Consider the following 18,018-nt stretch of genomic DNA (forward strand, 5'->3'; position numbering starts at 1 on the left):
CTTGTGCTATTGTGAGCAGCCTGTATGGCCAAAATGGGCTACCATGGCATGAAGCATTTCCAGGACTTGTCTCCCATCAAGCACATCTGGGACGTCATTGGTTGGCTATTGCAAAGGGAGTTGCCAGCAGACAATCTTGATGATTTCTGTGCCCAAGTGCATTCAGCGTGGCATAACATTCCTCAAACAACCATTAATATCCACATTGATAGCATGCCAAGGCGTGCAAGTCCATGTATTTCTGTGCGTAGTGCTCAAACTTGATACGAATTAAATCAAGATGTTTGGAATATTTTGTTTCTTTTTTTTATCATTTGCATAACATTACCATGTCTATCGATTCCATAATTTCCACAATTCCAAAACTTTTCCTTCTTGGGGTTGTAATTGCAAAGTTGAGGAGGGTAAAACTGCAGCAGCATGGAGGAGATTATACAGCAGTAATGTGCTGTGTATCTGAGAATGCAAAACTGAATTTTGACAGTAGCACTTACTAGAATCTGTAGCATGCCTGTGTGTATCTTTCTCACTCTACTTCCTCCTCCTGCTCCACCTCCCATCTCTATAGATTTCTATAGGCAGCATGTCTATGTCTCTATCTCTTCTCCTGCTCTTTCCTCTTGAGCCCCACATCCCTCACCATAGCCTTCTATTGGCAGGCTGTGAAGAGACATACCACCCACTTTCTGCAGTCCATCTCCTCTACTCAGTAACTAGGGATGGATTTTTCTAACAAAAGGGGGTGGACAACAGATTACAGGAAGGGAGACAGTAAGTATATGACATTCCTTTGCGGGTAGAATTTACTTACCGAATCGGGTGGAGAAGTAAAGTACTACCTCGAAGCCCTTAGAAGTTTAACCCCTTCCCGACATATGACATACAGTTAAGTCATAGCCGGGTAGGGGAAGTATGGAGCGGGCTCACGGAGTGAACTCGCTCCATACGATGCTGGTGTCGGCTGTATGTTACAGCCGACACTTCAGAGTAACTAGCAGCATCGCTGGTTGAAGTCCCCTAGGGGGACTAATAAAAAAAGTAAAAATGAGTTAAATAAAGTTTTTTTTTGTGTAAAAAATAATAAAAAGTATTAAAAGTTTAAAAAAAAAAACCTTTTCCCATTTTTACCCTAGAGCATAGTAAAAAATGTAATAAATAAACATAATTGGTATCGCCGCATCCGTAAAAGTCTGAACTATTGCAATATATCATTATTTAACCCGCACGGTGAACGGCGTAAAAAAAATTTGTAAACGCCAGAATCTCTATTCTTTGGTCACCTAATCTCCCACAAAAAATGAAATAAAAGGTGATCAAACCGTTGCATGTACACCAAAATGGTATTATTAAAAACTACAGTTTATCCCGTAAAAAATAAGCCCTCATACCACTTAATCCACGGAACAATAAAAAAGTTATGGCTCTCGGAATTTGGCGACACAAAATAAATTTTCTTTTTTACACTTAGGTTTTTACTTGTAAAAGTAGTAAAATATAGAAACAACTATATATATATTTGGTATCGCCGAAATTGTATTGACCCACAGACTAAAGTTAACATGTTGTTTTAATTGCATAGTGAATTCCGTAAAAACGGCGCGCAAAAAAACATGGAGGAATCGCTGTTTTTTTTTCATTTTCTACCCCACAAATAATTTTGTTCCCGCTTCCTAGTACATTATACGGCAAAATAAATGGTGCTACGATAAAAAACTACAACTCATCCTGCAAAAATCAAGCCCTCATAGTACTATATCGACGAAAAAATAAAGACGTTATGGCTTCTGGAAGGTGGGGAGGAAAAAACGAAAATGAAAATCTGAAAGTTGTTTACGACGGGAAGGGGTTAAGGAGTATCAATTATCTTTATGTCGCTAGGTAGTTAGTGTTATGGAAGATCCAGATGCAGGTCAATGGACTTCAAAAAACAATTTATTGTATCAAGTGCTCAATGTGTTTTGGCGTTTGTCAATAGTATCTCCCTTGGTCAGGAGATAACAGAAAACTTCTCCTTCAATCTTTATACAGATGTAGCCAAGTTTATCTTGAATGTGATAACTTGCTGCAGCGTGATATCACACAACAAAAGCCATTGAAAAGTCATTGAAAAAGTCAAGTTAAAGTTTCTTTCCACTGTGTATTTAATGCCTTAAGAGTCACGATAAAGATTGCTACATATGTATAATAATAAAAATGTATGCAATATTACTCACACCTGTAAGTGTAAATTTCTATCGACAATTCCTTACTCAGTATGTAGCGTGCGTCCCAGGTCACGGAAGTAGAAAAGGATCTCAAAAAAAAATTTGCGTTTGAAAGCCCTAGAGTCAGGTGGCAAGGTTATATGTTTTTATAGAATAATATATCCTTATATACATATTCATATACATTTTATGTGAGGTTATATCCTACTTTCGTGATCTGGAACGCACACTGATACCCTACAGACAGAGAGGAATCGCTGATAGAATTTTCCTGGTTAGAGGTGTGAGTAATATTGCATACATGTTCATTGTTATCTAAATGTTTAAGGAAAAGTTTTCAGTTACGGATGTAGCCATCTTTAACTTGATTCTGATAACTTGCTGCAGCGTGATATCACATAACAAAAGCTATTGAAAAGTCATTGAAAAAGTCAAGATAAGGGATCTAGCCTTCGTTTATTTAATGGGTTAAAAGTCAAGGTAAAGACGGCTACATCTGAAGCTCCTGAGGATGGGAGATACTATTGGCAAACCCCAAAACGCATTGAGTACTTGATACAATAAATTATTTCGGAGCGTCGATGGACCTGCATCTGGATTTTCCATACCATTGACTATCTAGAGGCATAAGAATAATTGATACGCCCTGAACGTCTATGGGGTTTGAGGTAGTATATTACTACTCCACCCCATTGGGTAAGGGTAAGGAATGTCATACATATTATCTCCCCATCCCATTTAGCGCTGTGACACAGTTCCCACTGGTTTTGTTTTTATTAGGCTGTCTATTAACTGGTTGCCGACACAGGACAGGAATTCTCATCCTGAGCGGCGAGTACTTGGCGCATTAGGACGAGCATTCTCGTCCTGTGTGACATCCGTCTGTGCGTGCGATCGGGAGCGGGGCAACGGCTGTAACACAGCCAGGGCCCCGCTCTGACAGCGGAGAGAAGATAAACATCTTCTCTCCGCCGTTAACCCTTTGAATGCTGCGATGAAAGCTGATTGCGGCGTTCAAGGAGGGGGGACTGCACTTTGATCGCGTCACAGAAGATAACTGTGACGCGATCAAAGCCCATAACTTGTACGGCCAGACAGCCCAGGGTCCATTGAAGGACCCCAGGGCTGTCTGAACATATTTCCTGCAACTGCCTGTGTACAATTATATAATGTACTATTATATAGATCTATGCCAATACATTACAGTTGCAAAATAAAAATAAAAATGATAAATCCCTTTATGGGATTTAAAAAAAAAGTTAAATGAATGTAAAAAAAAATAATGATAAATAAATAAAAAGTAAAAAAAAAAACAGAAACACACATTTTTTTATAATAAATAAACTTTTTAAAATATAAGTCCCAAAACATGAAATAATATAGACATAATTGGTATTGACCACGACCGCAACAACCTGTACAAGAAATGTATAACATTATTTATGATTATGGGTGCATGGTGTAAAAAAATAAAAATAAAACTGCAGCGGAACTGCTTTTTTTCTGCATTTTCGCCAAAATAAAAATGTATAGAAATTAAATGATAATGTATTTGTACCAAAAAATGTTACCTACATAAAGTACAACTCGTTCCGCAAAAAACAAAGTCTCATACAACTATGTCGTACAAAAAATAAAATAATTATTAGCGTCGGGATGCAAAGAGGGAAATATAAACAAATTGTTCTGTCCTCAAGGCCATAATTGGCCGTGTCCTTAAGGGGTTAATTCCTGCCTAATGCAGGGCATGAATGTCATGTAGCCATGGGGGCCTTTGTTGGAAATCAATCGATACCCTTCGGAGGGGTGACAGAAGAGGCACTCTTGCTCTGTCACACCACTCAGATTCCATGGTGGGCATTGACTGCAGCATCTAATGAGTTATATGGATATGAGCTATCTTCAATACCAGTCGTTGCAGGGATTATGACTATATAGTACTGAGCAAGGGCAATCAATTCAATGTAATATTATGCTGGATAGCAAGAATGACCCTTTTGCCGCAACATACAATAGTACGGCATGGGGTGGGATGATTTTAGCAGTCTGAAAATTGTTATTAACTAAAGGCCGGTGAACGACTATATCACATCAAGATCATCAATATAACTTTAGAAAATGTTACTACTGATGTATCAAAAGGTTGTACAGTAGTCATGTTTCAGATGTACTAGGTAACAAAAATAGTCCAGCTTTTACTTTTCTGGTAATGTCATTGGGAGACTTATCCATTTAGCACAGCATTGATGCAGAAGACTCAAGAAAAGTAATTGGGCAATGTAACCGTTTCAATAGACCACAGGACCTATATATAAGAGTGGTAGTATAATCATCTGAACTATACATCTTCCTTACATCCACCCACAATAATTTATTTGTGGACAAGATAAAACATAGCATATCTTAAAAAAAAACAAAAACAAAAAACAGATTATTGAAATAATGATTTAAAAAGTATTTTTTTTGTTTTTGTACATTTTAGTGATATACCTGAGGTGCAGGGTAATTATTTATGTTTTCTTTTCAGAAAGTAAATTAAGGACATTGTCCATAGTCTTCAGAAGTATTAGAAGTCAAATAGTGATATTAGAAGAAGCTGCAGAAAGTCATACATTTATTTCCCAAGTCATGTCTTATTTGGACAATAATGACAAAGAAATGTGCTTTTTCTATTTTCCTGAACCCTCCTGAACATACTTTTTATTATAAACGTATTTAAAAATACTGTATAATAGAAAAAAAGTCAATAAATGCATATAATAAAAATAACTAACAGCATTACATGCATAAATAAACATAGATGCATAAAATAGACATAAATAATACAATATCCCGCCTTTATTCATTAAAACGAATGTATCCTACACATATAAATTTTTTCAGATAGCAAATAAGATGTGGCCCAATAGTTAAAGTAAAGTAAGGTAACAAAACTTGAATTTAACTTCTCCTAGAATGTGTGCATTTATATAATTGGAGGAACATGTAAGGCCTCGTGCACACTTCCGCCACAGTTTTCACGGTCGTTTGTGACGGATCCGTGTGCCCGTTTTAGCGGCCGTGTGCACTCCCGTGTGCACTCCCGTGTTTCCGTTTCCGTGCGCCGAGCATGGTACTGTCCAGTGTGCTGAAAGAGTTAATGGGCTGCACTGATCGGCGGTAACTCTTTCAGCACCCTGGACAGTACCATGCTCGGCGTTCGGAAAATACAATTAATGTAATAAAAAAATAAAAAAAATAAGTTCATACTTACATTCCTCCTGTCCGCCCTCCAGCGATGACATTTCATCCATGTCACAGCTGCAGCCAATCACAGGCTGTAGTGGCGGTCACGTACATCAGGATGACGTCAGAAGGCCAGCCTCCAGGGATGACGCTTCATCCCACGTGACCGCCTCTGCAGCCAATCGCAGGCTGCAGCGGCCTCTGCAGCCAATCACAGGCTGCCGCGTCAGAAAGGAAGGTTGGAGTAGAGGAAGAAGAGGGACTCATCACCAAGACAACGACCAGGTACGTATGAACTGCTTTTTATTTTATTTTTAATCAGCAGCTTCTTTTCTCTATCAGTGATTGATAGAGACAAGTGGCTGCCGATTAGTGTAATATTTCTGTAATGTATTTCTGCCCGCCCGCCCGGCCGTTGCTAGGCAACGGCTCCGTCACACATGGCCTTCCGTGTGCCTTCAGTTTTTTTGACGGCCCCATTGACTTGCATGGGCCTCAAGGTCACGGAGTCTCGGACCAAAGTAGGACATACACTACTTTGGATCGGAACGGAGCAACGGGACCGTCAAAAAAACTGAAGTGTGCATGGCCCCATTGAAATGAATGGGTCATGGTGCTAGCCGTCAGAAAAACGGCTAGCACCCTGGAGGAAAAAACTGAAGTGGGCATCGGGCCGATAAAGCTAAAACGAAAAGCAAAGGACATAAAAAATAACAACATTTAACATGATATATTTTTCAAATCACAATCCAAAGCATAAAAAGCAATACAAAACAAAAGAGAGTTCTCTTTCCCCTTCTATAGTTTTTCTGGTGAGATCTCTTTTATTTTTTCTTTCATCACTGCCCTCGTGAATTTGCATCTCTGCATTTGTGAAAATGGTCGATCAGGCCAGGAAGTGTTAGAAACTTTGGTTTATCCCATCTCCTCCAACACACATGCCAAAAAAACTAGCAACGTGCTGTCATGGGGACAATCTGTGGCTGTCATGGGATGTACGTGGCATGTACAGTGCACTCGAAAAGTCTTCAGGCCCTTTACATTTTTCACACTTTGTTATGTTGAGGCTCTGTGTGGAAAAAAAAAATCAAGTTTTTTTTTCGTCGTTCTGCACTCAATACCCCATAATGACAAAGTGAAAATAGAATTTTAGACATTTTTGCAAATCTATTAAAAATGAAAAGCTCAAATTTTGCATGGACATAAGTATACAGACCCTTTGCTAAGACACTTGAAATTTAGCTCTGGGGGTGGGGGGGTCTCCCATTACTCTAGATCATCTCTGAAATGTTTATACACCTTGACTGGAGTCCATCTGTGGTAAATTAATTTGATTGCACATGATTTGGAAAGACACATCCCTCCCTATATAAGGTCTCACAGCTGACAATGAATATCAGAGAAAAAACTAAGCCATGAGTGTTAAAGAACTGCCTGTAGAGCTCAGAGACAAGATTGTGTGGAGGCACAGATCTGGAGAAGGATGCAAAAAATGTCTGCTGCACTGAAAGTTCCCAACAGCACAGAGGCCTCCATAATTCTTAAATGGAAGAAGTTTGTAACAACCAGAACTCTTCCTAGAGCTGGCCGCCTCACTAAACTAAGTATTTGGGGGAGAAGGGCCTTGGTGAGAAAGGTGACCAAGAACCCAATGTTCACTCAGGCTGAGCTCCAAAGATCTTGTTTGTAGATAGGAGACATTTCCAGACGATCAACCATCACTGCAGCACTGCACCAATCTGGGCTTTATAGCAGAGTGGGCAGAAAAAGCCTCTACTTAGTAAAAGACACATGAAAGCCGCCTGGAGTTTGCAAAAAAGCACCTAAAGGACTCTAAGACTGTGAGAAATCAGCCTCTGTGATCTGATGAAACCAATATTGAGCTTTTTGTCATCAATTCTAAGTGTCATATCTGTAGAAAACCAGGCACTGCTCATCACCTGCCCAATACCATCCCTACAGTGAAGCATGGTGGTGGCAGCATCAAGCTGTAGGTGTGTTTTTCAGCGGCTGGGACAGGGAGACTGGTCAGGGTTGAGGGAAAGATGAATGGAGCATTCCTAATATCTAAATCAATCGAACATCTCTGGAGACCTGAAAATGGCTGTCCATCGACGGTCCCCATCCAACTTTACAAAGCTTGAAAGGCTCTGCAGAGAAGAATGGCAGAAAATCCCTGAATCCCGGTGTGCAAACCATGTGGCATCATACCCAAGAAAAATGGAGGCTATCACTGCCAAAGGTGTTTCAACTAAGTACTGAGTAAAGGGACTGAATACTTATGTAAATATTTTAGTTTTTCCTTTTCAATAAATTAGCAAAGATTACTAACATTCTGTTTTCACTTTGTCATTATGGGGTATTGAGAGCAGAATGATGGGGAACAACTTGATTTTTTTTTATTTTAGCACAAGGCTTCAACATAACAAAATGTGAAAAAATTTAAAGAGTCTGAAGACTTTCTGAAAGCATTGTAAATGCAAGGAGTCAAAGATGCCTGAGAGGGAAACTCTGCAGGTGCATGTCATAGCTGGAAAAAGCAATCATGAAAAAAATAGAGAAAAAAAAGGGCTACAATCAGACATAAACTATGAGTGCTAGTGATACAAGTGGTAACAGTATCAGTCATGTCATAGCTGTATTTTTTATTTTATTTAGAGCTATGCTACATTATCTACTTATAAGGGCATGCCCAGACGTGGCGGATTTCTTCCGCCACTGTCCGCATCAATGCCGCACAGAATCTGTGTTGCAGATTCTGTTGCGGCTTTGCCTAAAGTGGGCATTAAATTGCTGTGAACTAGCCATTGCGTATTGAGAGGAAGAGGGCTTCCCTTCTCTCTATCAGTGCAGGATAGAGAGAAGGGACAGCCCTTTCCCTAGTAAAAGTAACAGAAATTCATACTTACCCGGCCGTTGTCTTGGTGACGCGTCCCTCTTTCTCCATCCAGCCCGACCTCCCTGGATGACGCGGCAGTCCATGTGACCGCTGCAGCCGTCACTTGGACTGAAACGTCATCCTGGGAGGCCGGACTGGAGGAAGAAGCAGGGAGTTCTCGGTAAGTAGGAACTTCTATTTTTGTCACAGGTTGATGTATCTTGTGATCGGAAGTTACTGTCCAGGGTGCTGAAACAGTTACTGCCGATCGCTTAACTCTTTCAGCACCCTGGACAGTGACTATTTACTGACATCGCCTAGCAACGCTCCCGTAATTATGGGTGCACACACATAGTCACCCGTAATTACGGGAGCCTCATTGACTTCCTCAGTCTGGCTGTAGACCTAGAAATACATAGGTCCAGCCAGAATGAAGAAATGTAATGTTAGTAAAACCAATACGCTCCGCAGCACACATAACATCTACATAACATCTGCGGACTTCATTGCGGAATTTTGACTCTACATTGAAGTCAATGGAGAAATTCCGCAATGAGTCCACAACAAGTCCGCTACACGTCCGCAACAACCATTGTATGCTGCGGACACCAAATTCCGCGCCGCAGCCTATGCTACGCAGCGGAATTGTCCGCAACGTGTAAACGAGCACAACTAAAAAGCTGTGGAAGGCAATGGAGAAACGTGTACGCTGCAGATTTCCAGAGCAATTCCGCTTCGTGTGGTCATGCCCTAATGTGGCAAATTATTTAAGTGTAGGGCTATAGCGCAACACATACACATGGAGAAAAACATTGCGTAGCATGAATTGTGCGGTACTTCATGGACTTCAGCCCTTATATTAGTAATGTTCTTTTTAGGCCAAAGTTGCCCCACGTATTTTCAAAGTTAAGCAATGTCCCTGAAGCATTGTAGGTAAGTCCAGACATACTGAATTTGCTGCGGAAATCCGCAGGTAGAATTTGTTGGGGAAATTCGCAGGAAGATGCAGGGAAATCCGCAGCGGCAAATCAGTACCATATCACTTCCCTATGTAGAAAATCATAATGTCCACAAAAAATGACCCAGTATACTCGTTTCCACTTGGGCTCCTATGGTAATGCTTCCCTGCTCACCTGCTGGTCTCTGTATACCCGGCCTTCAGTGAAGATGTATCATCACATGTGACTGCTGCAGTTTGTGGAGTGATACTTTTTCGCTAGAAACCGGCTGTACAGAGATTAGCGGGTGAGCAAGAAAGTTTTGCCATGGGAGCGCCAGGGAAAGTGAATTTATATATCTTTTTATTTTATACTTATTTTAACTTATTTTAAACTGTATGGACTTGTGGATTTTGCAACTATAGAATTTTCTTGTCTATTTCTTCTTATCCATTGATTTCCAAAGGGAAAATTCTAAACAAATCTGTGCACTTTGCGTAGCAGAAATTAAAAATCTGCCCCGCAGGTGAATTTCTGCATAGAAAATTTCTGCAGCATGTAGATGAGATTTGTTCAAATCTCATCCACTTTGCCGCTACCGTATTCTATTGTGGATTGTCCAATCGGACTAAAAATATGCAGCAAATCTGCTACATGTGAATGTAGCCATACGGTATCTTTGCAGTCCTGTATTAAATCTATAATAATATTTTATAAACATATAATAAGCAGTACATCATACTTTCATTATAAGTTATGTCAAATTACAAGTAAAGGTACTTTTACACGTGCCAAGTTTGGCCGTTGATCGGCGCTCGTTTGCTCCTTTCACAAGGAGCTAGTATGGGTACGAGCACTCGTTACTCCAGTCGCATGCCCCATACATTTCTATCATGTCGACAGCACGTCTCCCTGTTTACACAGGGATATATGCTGCCGACAACGATAATATTTTACACATTAAAAACTATACGATCAGCTGAAGAATGAGTGTTTGCTCGTTCATCTGCTGATCGCTGCCCTGTTTACACAGGGCAAATATTGAGAACGAGCGTTCTATGAACGCTTGTTTGCCCAATAATTGGCCAGTGTTAAAGGGCCTTCGGTGAACTCAGCAATCAGTGTAGATACACTTAGTAAATATATTCCCTCAATTCATGAAAATGGGTGGATTTCATCCGAATATATTGAAAGGCTAAAATTGTCTCTTATTATTGTGTCTAGTTCTAGGATCTTGTTTTTGTTGGTTCATTTGATTCTTGGAACTAGCCATTTCATCAGAAGATCAAAAGGCCATCTCTAGACATATCAGTCCTTTGGTTGAGTAGCCATACAGTGTACACAAAGGACAGACCTAAGCAGCTGTTATTCTTTCTAAATCAGAGTCAATGTTAAAGAAGTTGAGATAGACTCAGTGCTGCTTAAATGTTCACTTTGAAATGATCCGTTCAGAGAAGAGCTGGCTCACGGCCACAGTCTCATAATCAGCTTTATATGATGTACCAGCAAGATGTAAATAAAACCTATGCATAGAGATCATCACCACTGTGAATTCTTGTATGGCTGAGAAAGAAAAAAGAAAGAAAGAAAGAAAGAAAGAAAGAAAGAAAGAAAGAAAGAAAGAAAGAAAGAAAGAAAGAAAGAAAGAAAGAAAGAAAGAAAGAAAGAAAGAAAGAAAGAAAGAAAGACAAAATGAGCCATATTTGTAATAAGAAGGATTACTGGGAAGTACATTATTTTACTGTATAGTTGTGTGGGTTAATAAGTATATAAAGAACTTAGAGGTTGCGTCCACATACTGTAGACTTTTTCGTCACAGATTTCAAAGCAAATCTGTGTTGAAATGTAACACATTAGATGTTGCCCATTCGAGCTACAGCAGACACTGAACAGCTCCCCAAAATCCTGTTCGGATTTGTTGTCTGGCCAAGAGGTTTCACCAGCTTGCTTACTTACACTAATAGATATATTACACTAATAGATGGGCTACTTTAAAGAGGACTTTCCCATAACAGAGTCATTGTCTATACAGTCAGCTCAAGTGCATTTTTGCATCTATATATATTCTCTTTTTTCTCTCTTTATCGCTTCCTAGTACTTAGAGTGTCCAAGGATATACTGTACTGAATGGACTGTGAATGCCTAACACAGATATTACAGTAGGTAATATTTTTGAATATATTTGTATGCTATTATCTACAGTGAATATTAGGGTTTTAATCAGCCAATCAGATCCACGACGAAGTGCTCTGAAAATAGGTCTGTCAACAGCAGCTAGTTTGCTTGTTGATGATTACCATCCTACCATTTTAGGAATGCTTTGAGGTCATTTTTTATTTTGTGAATAATTTTAATACAGAAATATTTTCTTCAATATTTTTTAGAAGATCCCAAGCTTTGTTCACATTACTAATAAACAAATAAATAATATAGTACTCCTGCAAAGCATCATAGACAGACTTGGATCTGGAAAACAAGCTCCTTTAGTTACAAGCCACTGTTCCATTTCAGTGGTTGATGAGCTATTGCAATCTCATGAAATGATTTAGTCCAGTGAGGCTGAAAGTTTATAACAATGGCCAGAATATACATATTGCCAAGCGCACATGAATGCACCCCTTTTATGTTTGCTGAATTATCTCTATTACTCTGCTTGAATCAAAAGGTATTTAATCATGGAAATAAAATGACAAATTCTACCGATAAACATTGCTGTGCTCAATACCAAATCCCATGTTGTCTAGAAAAGGCAGTTAAAACGTATAAAGAATCCTCTGCATCCCAAATAGCACACATTTTGTATGTTAGCTCAGTTTATTACTACTTGATACAACTAATAATAACCTCTGCAGGAGCACATACAGTGACGGATGGGGCAGAGTTACACCTTTATAACCCCCAACCTCCAAGATTTTCTAGTAGCATTCCAAAAATTCCCAAAACACAGCAAATCCAATATTTAGAATTAGAATAGTGACAAAGTTTTATCCCCTCTCTCACTAACCAAATCGCAATTAAAAAAATTTTTTTAACAAATAAAATCAAGATTTGGCTCTTAGGAAGGATCAGTTCTGCTCTAGGACCTTGCGACATGGCCTTATACACTAAAAACTGTTCTTACAATATGTTGCCCATTGCAAACAATCAGATCTGAATATTAAACTAATGATTTGACTGGTTGCTGTAAGCAGCATTGAGTATTTTTATTAGGACAGGTTTTGCTACAGTACTGTATAACATAATGCGTAATTTAGAGGAAATGACCCCTATTATTGCATAAATGTCAGAATTAATGTTTTTTAATTTTAAATAAAATTTATTTTTGTATACTCTGTTCTTGCAATTGATGGGGATCACAAGGCAAACATTCCCACAGATAGCCTATTTTTTCTCCTATTCGACCATTCATGTGTTGTTTCTTGTGTTTTGCATTAATGTCTTACTGCATACTCAGGTTATGAACAGATGAGAAAATATTTTTCTAAACAACTTTCTAGTACAGTACAGAATTTACAATCCTTTCAGTAATGTCAATTTGCCTATGTCTTGAGGTAGCTAACCATCTCCACACCATCAGACTAAATAATGTTCTTCATGTGAAATGCAGTATTTGCTTTATACCAAACATACTAAGACCTGTAGTGTCCAAACTGTTCTACCTTTGATACATCCATCCATAAAAAAATTACCTGAAATAGCTTGTGGGTGATTTTTTTTTTTGCCACATTCATTGCTCGTACTCTTGTATCTTATCAGTTTCCATCTTGCTTCAGTCCCACAAATGAAATTTTGAACATTGACCATAGCTGAGGCAAAGGAAGCCTTCAATTCCGTGGATGCATGTTTTGTGAATCACATTATTCCACCACACATAGAGAACATCACATTGTTAAATAATAAGAACGGTTTGGGACCGCCATAGTTTGCAGCCGTGGGGACCAAATCCTATCAAATTGTGCTACAGTATCTTGTCTAACGGCATTACGTTTTTCGTAAACCTTAAATTCATGCTTTTTTTGCGCTCCTTCCCTTTACAGACTTGCTGTGTGTCCAAATAGCAGTTTATGGCCACATATGGGGTATTGCTGTACTCGGAAATTGCTTTACAAATGTTGGGCAGCTTTTTCTCCTCTATCCCTACTTTTTAGTGGAAAAAATGTTAAGATGAATTTTTACAGCCTAATTCCAAAAGACCTGTGGGGTCTAAATGCTCACTATACCACTAGATAGATTCCTGAAGGTGTGTAGTTTCCCAAATGGGGTCACTTTTGAGGGGCTCCTACTGTTTTGGCCCCGCATGGGGCTTTTGAAATGTCACATGGCACCCAAAAACCATTCCAGCTAAATTTGAGCTCCAAATGGTGCTCCTTCCCTTTTGAGGCCTGCAGTGTGTCCAGACAGCAGTTTATGATCACTTATGGGGTATTGCCGTAATCGGGAGAAATTGTTTCAAATGTTGGAGTGCTTTTTCTCCTTTATTCCTTATAAAAATTTAAAATGTCCACGTTTTATCGTAAAAATTTAGCTTTTCAATTTCATGGCCTAATTCCACTAAATTCTGTAAAAAAAACCTGGGGATTAAAATGGTCACTATACCACTTGATAAATTCCTTCAGGGGTGTGGTTTCCCAAATGGGGTCAATTTTTGGGGGTTTCCACTGATTTGGTCCCTCAGGGGCTTTCAAACGTGACATAGCGCTGCAAACCATTGCAGCAAAATTTTAGCTCCAAAAGCCAAATCGTGCTCCTTCCCTTCTAAGCCCTGCCGTGGGTCCAAACAACAGTTTATTGCCACATATGGGGTATTTTTGTGCTCAGAAGAGGTTTCTTTACAAATTTTAGGGTGCTTTTTCTCCTTTATTTATTGTGAAAATGGAAAAATCTGAGCTAAAACTACATTTTATTAGAAAAACACGTAAATTTTCATTTTCACGGCCTAATTCCACTAAAGTCAGCAGAAAACCTATGGAGTTCAAATGCTTACTATACCCCTCAAAAAATTCCTTCAGGGGTGTAGTTTTCCAAATGGGGCCACTTTTGTGGGTTTTGCAAATGCGACATGGCACCCAAAAACCATTGCAGAATACTTGAGCTCCAAAAGTCAAATGGTGCTCCTTCCCTTCTGAGCTCTGCCATGTGTCTAAACAGCCGTTTATTACCACATATAGGGTATTGCCGTAATTGGGAGATATTGCTTTTCAAATGTTGGGGTGGATTTTGTCCTTTATGCCTTGTAAAAATTAAAAATGTCTATCTTTTATTGGAAAAAAAATTTCATTCCACTAAATTCAGCAAAAAAAAAAAACTGTGGGCTCAAAATGCTCACTATACCCCTTGATAAATTCCTTGAAGGGTGTAGTTTGCCAAATGGTGTCTTTTTGGGAGTGCTTACACTGTTTTGGCCCCACAAGACCTCTTCAAACCGGACATGGTGCCTAATAGAAAAAATCTCTATGTGCTCCTTTGTTTCTGAGGCCTGTGTTTCAGTCCATTAGAACACTAGGGCCACATGTGGGATATTTCTAAAATCTTCAGTATCTGGGCAATAAATATTGAGCGCTTTTCTCTGGTAAAACTCTCTGTATTACAGAAGAAAAAGGATTAAATATGATTTTCTTAAAAATAAAAATGAAATTTGTCAATTTCACCCCTACACTGCTTTAATTCTTGTGAAACGCCTAAAGGGTTAAGAAACTTTCTTAATGCTGTTTTGGATACTTTGAGGGGTCCAGTTTTTAAAATGGGGTGATTTATTGGGGTTTGTATTATATGGGCCCCTCAAAGCCACTTCAAAACTGAACTGGTCCCTGAAAACATAGCCTTTTAAAATGTTCTTGAATATGTGAGAAATTGCTGCTAAAGTTCTAAGCCTTGTAACGTCCTAGAAAAAGAAAAGGATGTTCACAAAAATTATGCAAACATAAAGTAGACATATGGAATATGTGAAATAGTAACTATTTTGTGTAGTATTACTATCTGTTTTTCAAGCAGATACATTTAAATTTAGAAAAGTGCTAATTTTTGCAAATATTCTCAAAAATTTTGTGTTTTTCACAAATAAATATTGAATTTATCGACCAAATTTATTCACTAACATAAAGTGCAATATGTCACGAGTTTCTTCCTGTCTGGTCTAGTTTTATCCTTTCTAATTTTAGAATAGTATTAATAAGTCTCCTCCGATATGTTCAAAATGTGCCTCCCAGTGATTATTGGCCCATTTTTTATTTACAGATATAGTTGTAGAAACTACCTCTAATGGTTTGTAGTGCATCCGTACTTTTTATGGAAATGCTTAACCTTTTTATTTTAAACAATGAGTCCCAGACGCACGCAGATGGGATGAGAACTACAGCATTGGAGTTGGCAATATTAATGAATGCTCACCTTTCTTTGAATCAAAAATCACCCAGTGACTATTGAGCTCTGAATATATCCTATCGACCTGAGTATAGATTGATTTACAAAATGTCTCCACTGTTTAAGGTAGGTGATTTGTGAAGCTAATAAGTTCCATATATGCACTGGGTAATGGTGTGAATAGTTGTCCCAGTTTATTTTAACATATTTGACAATGTAAGTTGCCAAGCAATGAGGTTCGACAGCATTTCATAGTTATCATCCAATACTTCTATTTCCTATTCCTACAATAGTTGCCATTTACATTATCTACTTCATTGCCACCAGCTGAGAAAATATCTCAAAAACTGTTTCTTTTTTGTAATTGGAACAAAATCTGGCATATTAGTTTTTCCTGTTTTTTCTCCTAAAATAGCCCACTGATATTTCATATGTTTTGCTAGGATATTCTATTCATAATACTGTATGCAGAATATCTGCTACATGGCACTCAACCCTATAAGGAGGCAGCAATTTTGACAATTTTGATAATTAAGGACGCAGTCATTTTTGGGATTTTCAATGTCCGCATTCCGGAAGCCATAACTCTTATTTTTTTATCGATGTAGCCATATAACAGCTTGTTTGTGCAGAGCGAGTTTAAATTTTTATGGCACAATTTTATAGTACATGTAATGTATTATATAACGTATATAAATTTTTTGGGGACGATGGAAAACTGATGTGTCTTCTGAATAAATATTAAAATCAAGTGTATTTTGCAAACTCATTTGCGATGTGGTTTCCATTTATAATGAAAACCACAATGCATAGCCGGATACAATGCATGATGGATACAAGTGGCGCCTGATGTACCCCGCTAATGCAGATGTGAGTATAGCCTTTCATACACTGATAATGGGCTTATTTTTAAAAATCATAAAAAAGAAAAGAAAATATTTACAAATACTTGCATATGATTTATTTTAACCCGTTAGTGACCGCCAATACACCTTTTCACGGTGGCCACTAATGGGCCTTATTTTAATTTATACGTCTTTTCACGGCGCTGCATCAGAATAAATAAACAGAGCAGGGAGCCATTAAATCAACCTGCTCTCAGCTACCAGAGGTAGCTGAGGACTGGGGGCATCCCTGCTCTAACGGGTGAGATCAATATCCGTATCGATCTCACCCGTATAACCACTCAGATGCGGCACTTAATAGCGAGCGCCGCATCTGAGTGGTTTTGGCTCCCTCTCATCCCACCGACACCCGGCGATAAACTTGACGGGTGTCAGTGTCTTCTATGGCAGCCAGAGGGCCTAATAAATGCCCCCTGGTTTGCCTGTAGTGTATGCCTGCTAGGTCATGCCAGAGGCGCAAAAAATGCCAGAGACGCAAAAAATAAAAAAGTTATAGCTCTTTGAATGAGACGATGGAAAAACGTAAAAATAGCTTGGTCATTAACGCCTTCGCGACTTTTGACGTATCCATACGCCAAAGTCAGGTAGGGGAAGTATGGAACGGGCTAATGGAGTGAACCCGCTCCATACGATGCCGGTGTCGGCTGTATGTCACAGCCAACACTTCTGAGTGACGAGCGCGATCCCGCTCGTTTAACTCGTTAAATGCTGCAGTCAATAGCGACCGCAGCATTTAAATCATTAGAATGAGGGGGCGATCCCCACTAACAACTCATCGCGTCCCCCCCGCAATACAATTGCGGGGTGGCAATGGTTGCTATGGCTACCTGGGGGCCTAATGAAGGCCCCCAGGTCCACCATGTTTGTGCTCCTATTAAGCCCTGCCTCTGGCAGGGCTTAATAGAAGCCTGTCAGAATCCCGATATACTGAAATACATTAGTTGAAGTCCCCTAGGGGGACTAATACAAAAAGTAAAAATTAGTAAAATAAAGTTTTTCTTTTTATGTAAAAAAAAATTTTTAAACTAAAAGTTAAAAAAAAAACCCTTTTCCCATTTTCCCCTTAGAGCTTAATAAAAAAATAAATAAACATAATTGGTATCGCCGCATCCGTAAAAGTCGGAACTATTACAATATATCATTAATTAACCTGCACGGTGAACGCCGTAGAAAAAAAAAATTGTAAACGCCAGAATCTCTATTTTTTGGTCACCTCATCTCCCACAAAAAATTCAATAAAAAGTGATCAAAACGTTGCATGTACACCAAAATTGTATTATTAAAAACTACAGCTTATCCCGCAAAAAATAAGCCCTCATACCACTTAATCAACGGAAAAATAAAAAGTTATGGCTCTCGGAATTTGGCGACACTAAATAAACTATTACACTTATAGTGAAAAGTGAAAAAAGCTTGTACCTCAAGTTTTGCTCACCTCATAACCAAGTTGCGTTTTTCCAATGCGTTTTTATCATGCGTTTTGTGTAAAGCTTGATTGATGCCTAAAT

The sequence above is a fragment of the Rhinoderma darwinii genome, chromosome 2 (genome assembly GCF_050947455.1).
Source record: "Rhinoderma darwinii isolate aRhiDar2 chromosome 2, aRhiDar2.hap1, whole genome shotgun sequence".
NCBI classification, from domain to species: Eukaryota; Metazoa; Chordata; class Amphibia; order Anura; family Rhinodermatidae; genus Rhinoderma; species Rhinoderma darwinii.